Below are 16,934 nucleotides of genomic sequence, written 5' to 3'. Positions count from 1 at the left end.
CTCTTTTGCAGACTAAATGTTAAACAGAACTAGACAGAAAATTTCCATATTTTTTTCTAATGCAAAATAGGGAAAAGTTTCTAACTTTTTTTTCTCCCTCTGGTTTCCAACCTGGCCTATCAGAAAGGAGGAGAAAGAAATAGCTCTCTAGAGGGGAGACAGGGGAAATCAATGACTTAAAGTCCTCTTTTTGCTGAACTAGATGAGGCAGGGTGCTGGAATTATTAATATTTGTAAGTATTAAGATTCATATTGGAAACAACCAAACACTAATTTAACCACACATTTTTCTTAAATCCAAAGGCCAAATGGTCTTTATACAATTGCTCTAAACATGCCTAAAAAGCCTAAATACTCTAATAAGCAATAAAATATCTAAGCATTTGATCAAAATATTTACAAACAGGTGAAGATGCTTAGACCCATATTGGCTGGCTCCAATGTGGTCAGGCAGGTATTGGCAATGAATGCTTGAAGAACTTACTTCTTATACCCTTTAACAAACAAGTGATGTCACTGCCAATTACTGACTTCAGCTCAAAAACTACTGGAGATCTTTCACCCTTCTTTCCAGTCTTAATCCAGATAAGATTTACAACCTCCTTTCCTCCCCAGGCCTTTTCTCTCCTCCTTCCTGCTGTCTAACAGTGTTTTTTCATTGTACCTGGATTCACATAGGAGATAACAGTGGCAGGTGGGGCGGAAAGGTCCATTTTGGCTCCTTTTAAGAGAGATTCTGTTTGTCTTGATACTAAAAACCATCTGCAGTCACACATCAGTCAGAGGCCTTCGTTTTAGAAACTTCCCCTTATTTCATTAGTTATTCTTTGAACCAGACATCCTCCCTACTTCATTCCTTTTGGCCTTATAAGTCACTATTTTCAAGGCCTTCTTTCTGCTTGCTGCTCGGGACCTTTCTTTCTAACACATACATTTCCTTAACTAAACTTAAGCTAACTTTAATTTTATTCTTCTCCTACACTTGAGTATGATGCATCTTTGAGTTCAAGGGAATAAGTCCCAACGCAGTAATTTTTTAAAGACAATTTCTGTAAATACACAGGACATGGACCTGCCCCCAATGAATCAATGAGAGCTTTGCCACTGACTTCACTAGAAGCAAGTGAATGCCCATAGTGTGCTTACTGTATGTCTGAGATTCTGTTTCATGTCATGATGTTCATAACAGTGTGCACACTTTGGGCCTGATTCTACCACCTTACTGTGGCTGATTTCAACTGGATCTTTTGCGTAGGAATGTTCTACTGACTCGGGCTGAGTAGTGGTAGAATCAAGTCCTTCATGAATAGGGTGAGAGAGCACACCAGGTTGAGCAGCATGTTAAAGAAGTTATATGCTCATTAATGTATAAGATAAGTGATCGGTGTATGGAGTAAATACTGAAATATTCTAATTGTCCGGTTATCTTTGGGCCCATAATTGAGGGAACCCTGTTTAGTTCTCTTTGATTATATGATCATTGCTAGCAATTTATTACTATTATGACAAGACCACATGTTGAGAGGAATTAATGGTCAGCCAAGTGTGCCCTCTAAGGCTTAACTGGAATTGATCCTATTGCAGTTTATTTGCTGAGGCTAGTAACCATAAATTGGGCTCTAGCCTTACCCTGCTGCCTGCGCCCCCCCACCTCCCCTTATACACACACACACATCCAAGCTCAGTGGCTTTGCAAAATGCCTGCTTATGGATCTTAAGACACTGGCTACTGAACATTACTTTCCATGGGAACTGCAATTATTGATGGATTGAATTTGTCTAAGAGGGATGTGAAGGATGGATGCTCTTGTTTGTTTTTTCTAGGCTAACTGCAGCTAAAAATGCTTTCTCCTCAGCATAGGCAGGACAGGAAGCTCTTGAGAGGGAACACCCCTTTGACAAAGAAAAATGGGCATTGTTGAAAAAGGAAATGGGGGAGAAGGGGAATGGGAAATTTTTTTTGGTTCATTGCATCCAGTTAATTCATACATTTATTGTATAACGGCCCTATTCTGGAGTCCTTACTCATTGAACAGCACTTGTGTGGGTAGTCTCATTGACTCCACTGGCACTGTTTGTATAAGTAAGTACAACTCGACCCTTAGTCACCCTGGTTGTGTGGAGTAGTTGTCATTATTGCAGAAGCATGTGGGTGTCTACAGAAATCAAAGGTCATCCTTCATACTGGAAGACAGGGCACCGGACTACAGACATATCTGAGAACTGCAGACTTCAGCCAGCTCTGCTTATTGTGTTACATGATGCTTGCTTGAATAAAGGAATAATGTCATTGCGAAATACAAGCTTTCTGTGCCTTAAGAACACCACTGTGCTGGTGAACACTTACAAAAGTATTCCCACTGATTCCAGCTTTCCTTACGTTAAGTCCTCTCCAGTGTGAGTTCAGGGCTCCTCATCTGACCCAGTGCAATGAAGTGTTGGAGAATCAGGCACGTAGCTTGAAAGATCACAATCTGTCACAAGGTGCCTGACCCCTTCAAGAGAGAGTGGTGGTCCAGTGCACCTGGACTGATTACCTGCTGCCCAAGAGGGTTTATGGGAAGGCACCTGGGATTTATAAAGGTAGGGGGGAAGAGGGGAAGGCATCTAAGGAAGTAAGAAGGCTCCTGCAGGACCCTGAGACACCAGGGAGAGAAGCGCCAGCGGGGAAAGCCTGTGGACAAGGCCAAACTCCAGGCAAGAGAGGCTGGGTGAACAGGAAGAGAGACCCCCAGGGAAGAAAGGTTGCATTCCATTGAGACTGGGGTGAAAGAAATGTACTTCTGCAGAGAGAACAGGGAGGAGGGGCTTAGCCCAGCAGAAACTGGGATGGTGACTTTGTAAGTTTGAGGTTTTTTTTTCTTTTGTAAGACTCCATTCAGGATTTAATAAATTGGACCCCAAAAGGGAATGTTTTGAATATCTGGCCTCTGTGGACTTTTTAAGGGAGCCTGAGTTAAGAGGAAACTGAGACAGGCCTCAGCAGAGCCATGCTAGCTAGTAGGGGGTGTTACAGGGGGGCAAGCATACCCTTTGACACTATCCTAGTCCCCCATGACTGTTTACCAGATTGATTCTTTGTAAATCAATTTATTAGGCTCTGCTTCTTTGAGAAAACATGCACAATTAGAACCTTTACCTATTTTTTTAATGCAACTTGATTTTTCAATCCTAAAAATGTCCCTGTTCATTTTTTTAAAAATCAATTTTGTGCAAAAAAAAAAAAGGCAAATTTTTCAGTCCAGAACTGTTCTTTTTCCAGATATAATAAATAAAACTGAAACAGTTTCAAGGGTCTTTCACAGCACTGGACCATTTCTGAAAACCCCAAACAAAATTTCAGTTTTTGCATGTGGATTCGGCGTTCACTCAGATGTTCTCTCATTTCATTGTTTTATGCACACCTCTAATAACTGCCCTCTGCTGGTCAGACCTACTCAAATGTTGCCTTCTTTTAGCTGTTGTACAAAGAGGATCTATCTAATGGAATTCTCCTTCAGCCAAAGTAGTACAGGCCTCTGATTGTGTTTTCGTTTTGTTTGTTTGGATTTTTTTTCCTTTTTAGCAGAAGGTTTTGGATTTTATTCTCCATGTTGTGTGCATGCAGTTTAGTTGGCAACTGTTGTGTTGTTCGCAGCCATTGATTCATTAAATCTAATCATGGCAAGAATGTTCTTTGCAAGGTGTGTGCAAAATATACAATCCTAACACAAAAGCTCTGGTATGAATCTTTTGTAAGAGAAAATGGAATCAGACAAAAAAGGAATTCTCTGTTTAATTAGGCTGGCCATCCACAGCTATGATCTTTAACCAGAAAAAAAATAACTTCACTATTTTGCTGATCTTTTTACAAGGTTTCTCAACTTAGAAATATGAGCTAAATTTGTCTTTTTCCAAGTACATCTACTAAATGGGCAAACTTCTAATATAATTGGATTCTGGTAGCACAGAGCATCTTATCAGAGCTCTCGAGTCACTGGCAAATGTCAGAGTAATACACTAAATCTGCTAATGACAACTCAGTAGATCATTCAAGCCAAATGGCCTATTATTCATTCATTTTCTTTGCAATCAGAAGTCCTTGACATACTATAGTGAAATGGACAAGATTTCATGAGACTCCCTTCATTAGCTTTTAGTTGGGTCTACAGAGCTAAACATATCCTTTGTCTGAGTCATTTGCTCTTACAAAGGAATGCCAGAAATGATCGCATTTCTTTAAGGTGTATCTGTGTTCCTAGAATTGCTGAAGGATATTACAGAGCTTGGTAAATTCCACAGGAACCTGAAAAGTGTTAAGAGATCCTGTGACTGTCACAAGCTTCTTATGTTATGAACTCTTCCTGGCAGAAGCTGTGTCCTCTGCACGTGGACAGGACTTAGCACATTGTAGGTGCTACCAGAAGACAAATAACCTGCTCCGTTGCTTCATAGTCTCACTCAACAAACATCTTGTTCATTGTGGTGTATTATCCCACGTCTAGATCCAATGCAGAAGATAAGCCAAGAGTAAGATTCCTCAAATGTTATGGTTTGTATTATGGCAGTGCCTAGAAGTTTGAACCAAGACTGGGGCAGGTACCACCCCATTGGTACATTACTTAGCACATAGTAAAAGAGAACTCCTTCCTTGATGAGTTTACCGTCTAAACAGACCAGACAAAGGGTGGGAGGGGAAGTGACTCGCCCAACGTCACACAATAGGTTTCATAACAGCAGAGCTGGGATTAAAGCCAGATCTCCTGTCTCCCTGTCCAGTGTCTTATCCACTCGATCACACCAGCTTCTGAACTTTATTGTAGCTCTTCTCTCCTTTCAAATTACAATAAGAAAATTTAGGACATTCCTATACACTCTGTACATTTCTAGTTCAAGGTTTTGTATTGGCATCCATCACCACAGTATCTGAGCTCTGCCCAGTCTGGTAAAACAGCCTCTCACGGGTTTCATTTGCTCTTTGTCTCTTCTTGGCTATGGGATGCTGTGTTTTGAAGCAGTTCCCTGAGGTGTAAGTATTTGTGTAACAAGTGATTACATGGGATATCCTACCCTCTTAATTTTTAAAAAAAATTATTGCACTTTGGTCACAGTTAAAACATATCAGCGAAGGCCATTTGTTGATTTCCTTTTTAATTGTCATTTATCATCTGGTTTCTCATTTGTTTATTGATTTATTACTGTTTATTGATTTATTATTATAAGACTTCAAGCCATCATCAGTCTCTGAAACTATTTCAGTCCCCTCAGTTTTGCTTATTTAAAATGGAGGACTGACTGCCCAGCATGCTGTTTCTCAAAATCAAATTCATATGCATAATACTTCATTGGCTTAACATGCTATAAAAGTTTAACCTGAGAGTTCTCATTTTTATATTGGGCATCAGAGTCTTGCTGTATTATATCTAGCTCATCTTTGGATAGGGTGCATACAAGGTTCAATCCCTTGGGTCCTTTTTGGCTCCAAAGTGGGCTGAATTTTTAACAAATGCCCTTATTTGTAACTTAACTTTTAATTTAAAGCCTTTCCCTTGGTCTATATGAAGCATCTTTGTTCAAAACCTGGAGGGTTAGAAAACCAGTTCACTTTTCAGATGTTTGAAAGGGAAAAAAGCTACAGTTAATGTAATTTTTTTCCTTATAGAAGGCAATATGAAAATCTAGGTTGTGTGACTTGGTAATTCCTGTGCCTTTCCAAACTGACATCCTCTTCAACTGCACTATGTCTAGTGGTAGAATCAGCTCTTGTGGTTGCCCTTGGGTAACAGTAGAATTTAAATCTATAACTCTGTTTTTTTAACTTGCCTGGATCTGGCTTCACTGTTGGCTTTGACAATGAGTGTTGATATGTTCAGTTGTCAGGTACACAAGTATGCTATGCTCTAGTCCCCCAATACTGGTTGTTGAATGCTCACAACCCAAGATCAATCTGTTCCCTTTTGAGGCACTTTGCCAAATCCTGTTCTTCTCACTATTTCCTTGGACTCAGCCAAACCAGTATGGCTGCACCTTACAGGGAATGGAGCAAGATTCAGGAACACTGTGAGATGAGTTCACACTATGACTCAACATAGGCTGATGATGAAAGATGCATCTTTTAAATTAATTTGAATTTAAAACTGAGCTCTTGACCATTTGTAGTAATATCATATGGTAACTTATTCCTCACACATGAAGGGGAGTTAACTGTGATGTCCCACTCTGTCTTAAATTTAAAATTACATCCTTAAAATTACATCCTGCCTGACTTAAATCTCCCTGAAGTTTCAACTGATTATAGTATTTCTTCATTTCCGGTCTTAAACTCTTGTGCATTGTTGTTGTGTTAACAGTTGCCCCATTTGATGTCTGAAATGGATGCAGTTCAGTGATGGATGAAGCAATACCTTTTTATAAACTGTATTTCAGTCAGTTTGTAAATTATTTGGGATCCTTTCAGGATGAAAGGCATAGGTAAGTATAAGACCTAATTATTTTTATATAATATCTATTTACATTTACTAGTAGTTTGAAAATTCATCTCAGCAACACCACCCAGATATTACTGACTTGTGCTTTTCAAATGCCTGGAATAGACAGAGTACATTTTTTTTTAAATCCTCCATTTTAAAGACTTAGTGTTTTGGTTCATACTATTACTTATACTCTTATTTTATAGTAAGCCCAAATAACAATTGGATACACTGATTAATCAGTGGATTGAGACAGGTAATTAGATGATCATCCAGAAGTGATCTGAATGGTAGTATTTATCCTAAAGAATTATCAGGAACAGACTGTCTAAGGAATATTGTGATGTGCAGACAATTGATGCGTTTCCAGTGTTAAGAATCAAATGTCTATTAATCTTTTTGGCAGACAGCTGTCATACTGGAAACAAATTGCCTGCTCAGTATTCATGTTCTCAGATTCCAGGTTCCCCTAATATACACATTCTGTTAATCTAGAAGTATCTAGTGTTGGTACTGAGTGTAAGTAAAATGCTATTTTCTTCTAAGCATTTTCATACCATGTCAAATTATTATTAATTCCTGTTTTTTAATGTTGTTATGAGAAAGCGAGAGAACAGTATATATATAGAGACAGGACTGCATAGCTGGCACTAACACAATACAGCTAAAACCACTGGGAAAACAGCAGTCCTGCAGTTCTAATCACATGGCATGTAGACTACTTTAAAGGTGAAATGCAAAATTAAAAATGGAATTTCAATGAAGCCCAGTAAAATGTGCTCAATGTCTGCTAGTCAGTACCTTTTGCTTTACTAAAGGCACTCCAGATTAGGGTGCTCATAGGATTGACCATATCAAGGAAGCTGATATGTTCTGGGATAGTTTAATCAAACTAGGAAGTAACAGGAGCAATTCACAGATGGTGATACCATTGTTCTCAAAAGTAAACTTAAATTTCATTATTATTTGTATACACTTAGGACCCACAACTGATATTATGGTCACATTGTGCTGTACATCAAAAGAGCTCATAGCATGAAGAGCTTGCAATCTAAATAGACAAAAGTAAAGGTGTGGGAGAAAGTGTTATGCCTATTTTAAAGATATGGAACTGAGATACAGAATAAATTATTTGCTGTGTGTTACACAGGAAGTTTTATAGCAGGGGCAGGAGCTGAACTGAGATCTCCAGTACCTTAACTACTGCAAGACCATTCATTCTTCATCTCCATGTCTTCTGTGTTGGATATATCCCACTCCACACCAGCTTAGTTAGTGCAGGCATCCAAAACATAACTCAGTTTTCACCTTAACTTTGTAGTTCAATTTTAACTAGAGAAAGGCCAAAGCCTCAACCTTTAATACAAATCCCTTCAAATAGTTGAAGTTTCGTATTCGAAAGGTTCCAGGACCGCCCAGTTGGTTTTGGTTGTGAAACCAGAAAGGACCTATGTTTTTTAATTCTGGTTTAGAAATAGCTGGAAATTACAAGCATGGGTTGTGAGATTTTAGTGGCCCGGAAGCCAAAGTCTGACCTTGATTCTGCCTCAGATCCAGCCCCTAGCCTACCCCTAATGTGGCTGTATTCACAAATACCACTTCTTTTGCAGCTGATCTCTATGGATGCTCCTTGTGGCTTTGGGTTGAACCAAAAGAACATTTTACTAATTTACAAGTTTTTCTAAAGAAACCTTTGCTCCTTATTTCAGTTAAAGAGTTAAGGTATAGTGTACTGTGACCACTGGTTGGGTATGTTGTGCTATTACTACTGCGATGATTGCATGGAATACGGCTCATTACAGGAGTGGTAATAAAGGAAGCCTTGTTTCTTCTGCAGAGACGCACTTCGAAGTTTGATGCTTAGTCTTGGGGCTTTGTTATGAAATAAGTACGCTACTTCTAGGGAAGAAAACAGCTTGTATGTGAGAGTTTGTAAAGTTTTAAGTGCTCAGTTCAAACACATGGGAGAAAATAGTTTTTAAGAAAGTAAAGAATAATGTTAGCTTAAAGTGTTAAGAATAGAAGCTAAATAAGTGTTGTGAAATATATTTCAAATGTTTACATTGTTCAAATGTGATTGGCAATAAAATAATTCTTGATATTGTGTGAAAGGCAAATCAATTCACTTGTAGCTTACCTTGCATCTTGGCATTCAGTAAACTGAATGTTGATGTGGTTATTAAAGAGAGTTCTGGTTTCAAAGATGCAAAGTTAAATCTAGCAAGGTAGCTCAAAATAGAGACTGGGAACACTCTGAAATCCAGCCAGGTCAGACAGTTTGTTCGGTTTTTGTTTTTTTGTTTTTTAAGAAAAAGTTAAAACAAGAGATACTTGGCACTGGCAAATTTGGAGTAACCTTAGTTAAACAATCTTTGTGATACACTCCCTGCTCCAATTTCAGTGTAAGAAACAGCTGAATTTCAGTGTTAAAACACACACACTACATAAAATAATTAAGAAACGTTCTGATAAAATATGAAGCCATTCACAGACTTTTAGGAGAAAATTTCCCTATCTGTTTCATTAAGTCCAGACACTTGCATCAATCATATCCATTCCATTAAGTCATGTAGAAATGAACTTCAAATTTCATACATGTCCATTGGTTCTGTGTCAGATAAGAATGAAAGTTTTAGAAATGTTAGTTTTTCTTTCCACCTGAGAGTGTTTCTGTTCCTATTATATTTTTTCTCATAAAGGTTAGAATCTAAAATGCATGTCTGTTTTGCATTCAGATCTAGCGATTATAGATCAGTAGACTCAGAATATTCCTGCTGGAGCAGCTGTCTGCTTGTACTGTGCCTGCTGTGTTTATATATATATATATATATATATATATATATATATATTTTTTTTTTTTTTTTAAATACATGATTCTGACAGATTAATCATCCTGCAAGTGGCCCGACCACATTGGCATTGGGTATCTGGAGTCTGAATTAATAACGTGGAAGTAACTGTCTGGGCCAGGGCTCAGCATTATCGCATTAGTATTCAGGAGTCCTGCAAAAGGGGAAGGAGGAAAAAGCTGACATCTGAAAAAATGAATTATGGAGTGAGGGAGTGGGACAGTGAGAAGAACAAGATGTTGTCAGTCTCCGATCTGAACTCAGCCTAATTAAAGCAATGGGTATGTGGTGTGTTCACTAGAAGAATCATCATCCGCATACATACATAGCCAGCACACAGCTGCTGGGTTTTAAATTTGCCAGTTAGCCACCAGCAAACAGATTAAGAAGAGAATCTCACTGTTACTTCTAGAGTGAACAACCCATTAATCTTCCTTCACAAGCTCAGTATTTTAGCCAGTATCTTCACTCTCCTGCCCCCACCTGAATTCCTTTCAGATTCTTTGCCCTGACAAGTGGGTGGGAGGATGTTTTGGCTGGAGTTAGACTGGAACATTGATTTGTTGCAAGTTCTTCAGCTCTTGTTGTTGTAACAGACCACCTGGTCTTCTAGCAATTAGTTTAGTAGAAAAAGCTAGGGAGAGTTTTTCTGTCCTTGAACAGTAATGTTAATGTTTTTGTTTGCTTGTTTCTGTTTGGCATTCATCATGAACCTGATGTTACTCTTAGTATTAGTTTGTTGGATTATACCTTGGTGACATTAGACATACCAGAAAGATCAGTGGCAGAGGCATATTAGTAGCTCCTAGATATCAGCTGATGGTCATAAATTGTAATAAAAGTTCCTAAGTTAAAAATAGCAGCCGTAGAATACCTTTCTGACTGCACTTTGACATGGCAAAAATGTATTTTGAGTTGCATAGCCCTTGGCGTTAGGGTTCGCTTATGTTAATTTTGCCTGATTGTTTTGGCTGGGGAAAAAAACCCTTAAAATAAAATGGAAAAAATTGAAATGTTTAATTTTTTGATGTTTCCTGAATGGAACATTTTGATTTTTCATTTTGAAATAACTTTTCATTTAAAATTTTTTATTAAAAATAATAAAACATTTTAAATGTTAGAAATTAACATGAAATGTTTTTGATTTTTGTCAAAATAAATATTTTTGTTCAACTCAATGTATTTTTTTACTTTTTGATTTGCCAAAGATTTTTGAAAGAAATTTTAACTGAAATTTTTGTTTTGAAATTGTCAGCAAATTAAAAATCTGTTGTTTACCCAGCTCTACCAATAACCAACAATATAAGAGATTGGGGGCCCAAAATGAGATAATTAGGGTCCAATCTGCAGAAATGCTGAACACCCACAACTCCAATTGTACTTTCAGACTGAATCAGTTATTTATAGTGAAGGGAATCAAGAAAGAACCAATGTGTAGTCTTTGTGAAAGAAAACAATGTGTGTGACTTATGTGGCAGGAGCAGCCTTCTTGAAACTTAACTGCTTTCTAGATGGAGGGCTTCACAACAGACAGGCTGGCAGATTCCTTAGCATGGTAAAAGTGTATCACACAGAAAATAGTTATAGCTACATACATCCTGATAATTAGTTTTTAAAAAATTATTAATGTTTCTATTCATGGATTAATGTGATGTATCTTGCCCCTGAAACCTTTTTTTAAAAATGTGCAGTGTCATGGTCTTGAGCAGAATATTATTTTAAATAAAATTACAGTAGTGACAAGGAATTAGGAAACCCATTCAGACAATTTAGTGAAAGATGAACAAATGTGTGGTTATCGGCTCCCCCCTCCCCCTTTATTCATCCTAGTCCAACAGGCTTCCTTACTCAACAATTTGCATATATTTATAGCTTGCTTGTTGTATTTGGCAGTCAATTTTCATTTTGCTTTGTAAAACAGTGAGTTTGTGGTCACAGGTCAGTAGTTGTTATTACCCTTGTTGATGATAAATGAATAGTTACATTTACATCTCATTAAAAAGGGCTGGCTTTTTAAAAATCTTTTACGCTACAGCAGACGACAAGCTACAATTCCACATTTTATTTTAGGGAGGTACATGCAGCCTTGGTTGAATGAGTAGCTCTACAGGAAATATCCATCACCACTGATTCAGCCGCTTACACTGAAGATGACATGGTAAGGCTTGCTAGTAATGAACCTAAGTAGGTTTATCTTAAATGAATATGTAAGGTAACTGACAACTGCAGCACTAGTAATACAGGGACGCTCAAAAATTAAGATGAATTAACTTAATCTGTGAACCTAATGCACATAAATTAAAGTGCATTAGCCCGCTGTATGGATGCTCTCATTCTGAAGTAAAGCTACCCTAGTTCTCTGTATGGAGGAAGATTACGCTACAGCAAATTAAGACACTTTTTACTTTGGAATGAGAGCATCCACACAGGATGAAAAAAAGCACTTTCACTCATGTGCATTAACTTAACAGCTCTAGTGATTTGTTTTATCTCCCCATGCAGATAAAACCGAAGCCTGCTTTAACCCATGGCTAGATGGTGTAGCCCTGAGTAAGGGACAGTGCAGATATGTGCCATCCCAGGTGAGCCGCTGGAAGCATTGTGCCTCAGACACGTGTTTAGAGGCACAATTACTCCCCTGAGGAGCGAGCAAGGGAGATAATTTAGCACAGATGCCCTTCATGGTGCACATTGTTACCCAGGAAGCAAGTTCCTTTATGCATTACCCTCATCCTAGGTGTTTTCTGCTCTCTTGCCAGTCAGGAAGGGTAGGAGTCAGGCACAAGTTAAGGCCCTGATTACAATCAATGTTTCCATGACGTCTCTCTTGTACAAATGGGCTGAATTCTTTATATGAAATGCATGGTATTGTGTTTCTGGTTCTGAGCTCAGCAGCTTGTTGCTGGTGGCTGAGCCCATCCTGAAAACAGGTGAATATCTCTCTGAAATAAAAATCTTCTCACTGTGACACTAGCAAACCAGGTGCCGGCTCTTGCCAAGGCTTTAGGCCTTAGCCAAGCACTGACCAATTCATCGCTGGAAACCAGTCTGTTTCACCTGTGTGTTGGTATGGTTAAGCTAGGTATTGACTTATGACAATGTATTTTAGACTGGATGAAGTGCTAGTAAACTGCTGCATGCATTAATCTCACTTATAATACTTTTTATCACATGCTGTAAGGTCATTTTCAAGTTTTTGCTTTATAACTAAAAAATATTGTCTCTGAAACTGTGAATCCAGTCAGTAGGGATTATCTCCTGCCCAGCACGAAAGGCTATCAAAACTAAATGGACCATTGTGGAACATCACAATACAAAGACTTTGTTACTTGTCCCCTCACACCATGAAGAGACTATGTGCAAAAGAGCTTGACTTATTGGCTAGAATTCTGGAAGAAGGAAATGAAAAACTTTCTTGTCAGCTATTTTTCTCTCTTGCTGTTTGGACTCTCACAGGGCAGGAGCTATGCAACAGAAGCAGAGATCCTCAGTGTCAACCTGGGTTAGCTTTAAAATGTTAAGATATTCAGAGAGGACGGATAACTACAACTGTCACCTATTGGAACATAGACTGTAACTCATTTGTGGATACAGGCTTGCCTGCTTTAATCTTGTAATAACTTTCTCATTTTTTTTCTTAGTTAATAAATTCTTAGCTAGTTTACAATAGGATTGGATACAAGTAAAGTTTTCTACAGGTAATGTTTAGCATTTGGCAGGATCCAGGTGTTTTTGGTGCAGACAATGGTGATATTGTCTTGCCTAGCGATGTGGAGAATTTTTATTTCTTTTTGGTGATTTGACCAGAATTAGTCTTGTCTAAGTAACATTCTTGCATCTTAATCTTGGGTCCTCTCAGAAATCACTTGTTGATAAGTGATACATGTTGGCCACTTGATTGCTATCTTGAGTAGGGAGTATACAGTAGAATTGCCAGGCCCAAATGTTCAAAAATCATGAGTAAGGCTCACCAAAAATCACGAGATTGGCTTTAAAATAATGAGATTATACAAAAATAATAGATGTGGTGTTCTTTCTATTTGCCTTCTGCTTTTTGAGCCTTTGGGATTCACTTGGGTCACATTTTGAAGCTTTCTCCACAGCTACGAGGGCTAGAAACTTACTTGTTCTTTAAAAATAAAGGCTGAATTCATCGCATATCCACTTGACTCCAGGAGCTGAGGCTTTAAGGAAAACAATAATTATCATGAGACTCATGACAAAATTATGAGTTGGCAATATTGCAGGCTTTAATTTCACAACCGTTTCAGTATGAAAAAGAATACTGATGAATAAAACCATGGAGAAAATTGCTTTAAAAACAATGTACTTATTTCTCCATTGTCTTTATATAAATCACTCAGAGTAGAGAGATATTAATGAGTATGTAATAAGGATTAAAGGGAATGATGCACTGGGAGAATCTGATACCTTTATTAACATTCTCATGTAATACTTTTGTGAATAGTCTTATCTCCATCTTCTGGTATGTGTTTATATCATAAAAATGGAAATAGATTTGTGTAGCCAACCACCTACTAGTCTTAATATATCTGAAAGGACATGAAATACATTTTAGGCACAGATGAAGTGTGGCATTGTTTATAGCCAAGTCTTTCAAATTAAACATGTCTGCAGTGGTGAAAAGATGTACAATGAGACCATGAGAGATAACTGAAAAAACTTTAAGTTACTCCTGCTGTATAGATTATACCAGTGGTTCTCAAACTTTTTAAATGGAGCCCCCTCCCCAGTGGACTTTTGTGTAACACTTGGGACCCCCCCCCCCCCTTCAAACCTCCTCACTTTCAGAAAAAAACAGAACCTACATATATATCAATAACAGCTGACATCTCACACAAAATTGAAAACAATAAGCATTCTAACAAAATAATAATTTTACTAAAGTACCATGCTGCAGCTGCACCTGATTAGTGCGAGGGGTTGGCTTGTTTTTTTGCAGCAGAGAATCTCCATCCTTGGCTGTATTCCTGAGATGGCAATCTGAAGGTCCCCTTCTACTTGAATAGTAGATCAGTATTTGTTCTGAATGTAAACCAGAGCAGAAAAGGCTGTTTCGCACAAGTAAGTTGACACAAAAGGTATTCAAATGTTCATTGTAGCTTCTGATAATGCAGGATACTCTGCAGCGACTGACAGCCAGAGCTCACTTAGCGGGGATGAAACAAATACTGTCTTCAGTGATCGATCACTTGACAGGTTCAGAAAGGTTTCATCAGCCTCAGGTGACAGATTGCTGGGTGCGGTAGTTGCAAAGTGTTGACGAATCCAGTCATACTTATCAAGAGTTAAATCTTCAAAGTATTTCTTAAAAGTGAGTGCTGAGATTTGTGAGATGACCACCGATTTATTGTTTTCACAAGTTCAAATTCAAGTTCGTTTTCCTGTAAAAATTCATCCAACAATGGAAACATATCAATGTTGTCACTTTCCAGCCATTCTCTTCAGTGGTCAAGTTTCTTTAAAAGGCCATCAATATTGTCACTTAATGACAGAATGTTGGTGTTGGGACCCTGACGTGAGACATTCAGTACGTTTAGTTTTTCAAAAATATCCGCCAAGTATGCTAAGTTTGATAGCCACTTAGAATCAGTGAAGTATTCTGCATGTGATGACCCATGGCCAAGAAGAAACAAAAACAGCTCAAACAAAGGCATTAGGGATTTCCTTCATGACAACCACCACGCTTCTGTATGTAAGAGCAGCAATTTCATGGTCGGAACCCATTTCCTTGCATAACATTGCAAACAATCTTGAATTTTTGGGTCGAGATTTCACAAAGTTTACAATTTTACTGCTGTTTACAGAACACAATTAAGTTCTGGTTCAAGTTTCTTAGAAGCCAGAGCTTTCCTGTGTATGACAGGGAAATGTGTGTGAAAAGAACATGTGATGCCACTTCCAGAGCTTTTGCTTTTAACCCAGTCTTTTTCTCCATCATGGCGCCAGCTCCATCTGTGCATACACCAACACAACATTCCCACTTCAAGCCTTCTTTGCGCATTCAGTTGTCAATACTGCAAAATATTTCTTGTCCTGTTGTCTTGCCTAGCAGTGAGCTGCAAAATAATAAATCCTCGTGTAGTTTCCCCTCATAGCAATATCTTACAAACATGAGTAGCTGAGCTGCGTCAGATATGTCTGTAGATTTTTCAATTTGCAAGGCAAATTTGGGGCTCTGTTTAACACGTTCAGTAAACTGAACCTTTATATCTATAGAAATATCTTCAACGTGTCTTGCAACAGTGTCATTGGACAAAGGAACAGCTTCAAGCATAGTTGCAAATTTGTCTCCATGCATAATACGACACATTGCTACCACAGAAGAAAGAACTAGTGTTTCTCCGATTTGTGTGTAGTTTTTTAGATTTAGCTATTAGGTATGAAACTGCATAGGATGCTCAAAGTGCTTTTCTAGGTATTGTAGTTTGCTCATTACATCCCGTTGACCTTTCAGTTCTTGTTCTTTTTGCTGAAAATACTCAACTGGCTTGTCAGCATGTGTAGCATGTTTAGTAAGCAAATGCCTCTTTAGCTTTACGGGTTTCATGCTGTCTTGCGCTAGTACCTCTGAACATAAGACACACTGTGGGTACTGCTCACCTTCAGTAAGCAAGCAGGTGAAGCCATACTGAATATATTCGTCTTGATATTTTCTCTGTTTACCTTTCTGTGTCAAGGCCGTACTTTTCCGCTTCACTGTAGTGGCCTGCATTTCACTATCACCTACTACAGGGACTTCATCAGAAGTTGAAGCACTTTCATTGCCATCCCTGTTTGTGTCTTCAGGCGTTTTTTTGTTCTCTTTTGCTCGAATGAGCCAATGATCCATTTTTATCAAAACCACAGTAGCCGTGTAGTTTGCAAATGTGTATGTAAACTTGTAGTTTGTAAATTTGTGTACTTAAATGTCTGAGTGTAGTGGATGCTCACAGGTAGATACGACACCATGTAGTAGAAGGCAGCAGGCAGCAGCATGGGGAGCAGTGGCAGGGGAGCGGAGAGCAGGGCTGGCATGGTAAAGGCTGCAGCAGCAGTGGGGAGCATGCCTGGAGGTGGCAGGAGGGTTGCGGGGGGCGGCTGCAATGGCTGCCGGCTGCAGCACAGGGAGTGTGCCTGGCAGCAGTGGGCGGTGGCTGCTGTGGGAGCAGCAGTAGCAGTGTGAGGTGCGGGAGCATGCCCGGCACCAGTGTGGGGAGCGGGGAGCGTGCCCGGCGGCAGTGGCGGGGAGCTGCGGAGGCTGTGCAAAATGTCCCCCACTCCACCAGCAGCCTCCCCCCACCTCTGCTCCCCTCCAGAGGGTCCCCCGTCCCCAACTCCTGCCCGGGGCTGCCTGTGCGAGTCCCCACTGCCGCCCAACCCTGCTCTCAGACTGGCACCCCTCCCCTTGGATTCATCTCAGGGGCGCACCCCTCACCCTAAGAACCTCAGGATTATACAGCAACAGACTACAAAACGCCTTTGCATTCTCCAGGAGAGTACTCGTTAATTAAACAAACAGATTAATCAAGTGACAGAATTCTATTTTTGGTATGGACTTTTGTCAACTAGCCCCAAACTATATGAAAATGAGTAAGGAAACTATCCTTTAATTTGAAACTCAGAACAGTTACCT

At 39.1% G+C, this 16,934-nt stretch overlaps 1 long non-coding RNA gene across 1 annotated transcript in view; it reads left to right on the top strand.

The window, feature by feature from the left end:
• Positions 1 to 16,934, top strand: part of LOC137161523 (uncharacterized) — a 206,995-nt gene that overhangs the window by 156,288 nt on the left and 33,773 nt on the right. The window contains exon 2 of the long non-coding RNA XR_010922106.1: positions 6,330 to 6,450. This is a non-coding gene — a long non-coding RNA (uncharacterized lncRNA). The remainder of the gene's footprint in view (positions 1 to 6,329; positions 6,451 to 16,934) is intronic.

Source organism: Emydura macquarii, unplaced genomic scaffold, assembly GCF_026122565.2.
Source record: "Emydura macquarii macquarii isolate MOO-44397 ecotype Brisbane River unplaced genomic scaffold, CSIRO-AGI_Emac_v2 contig_2321, whole genome shotgun sequence".
Lineage (NCBI taxonomy): Eukaryota > Metazoa > Chordata > Testudines > Chelidae > Emydura > Emydura macquarii.
This window is presented reverse-complemented; position numbering and strand designations above follow the sequence as displayed.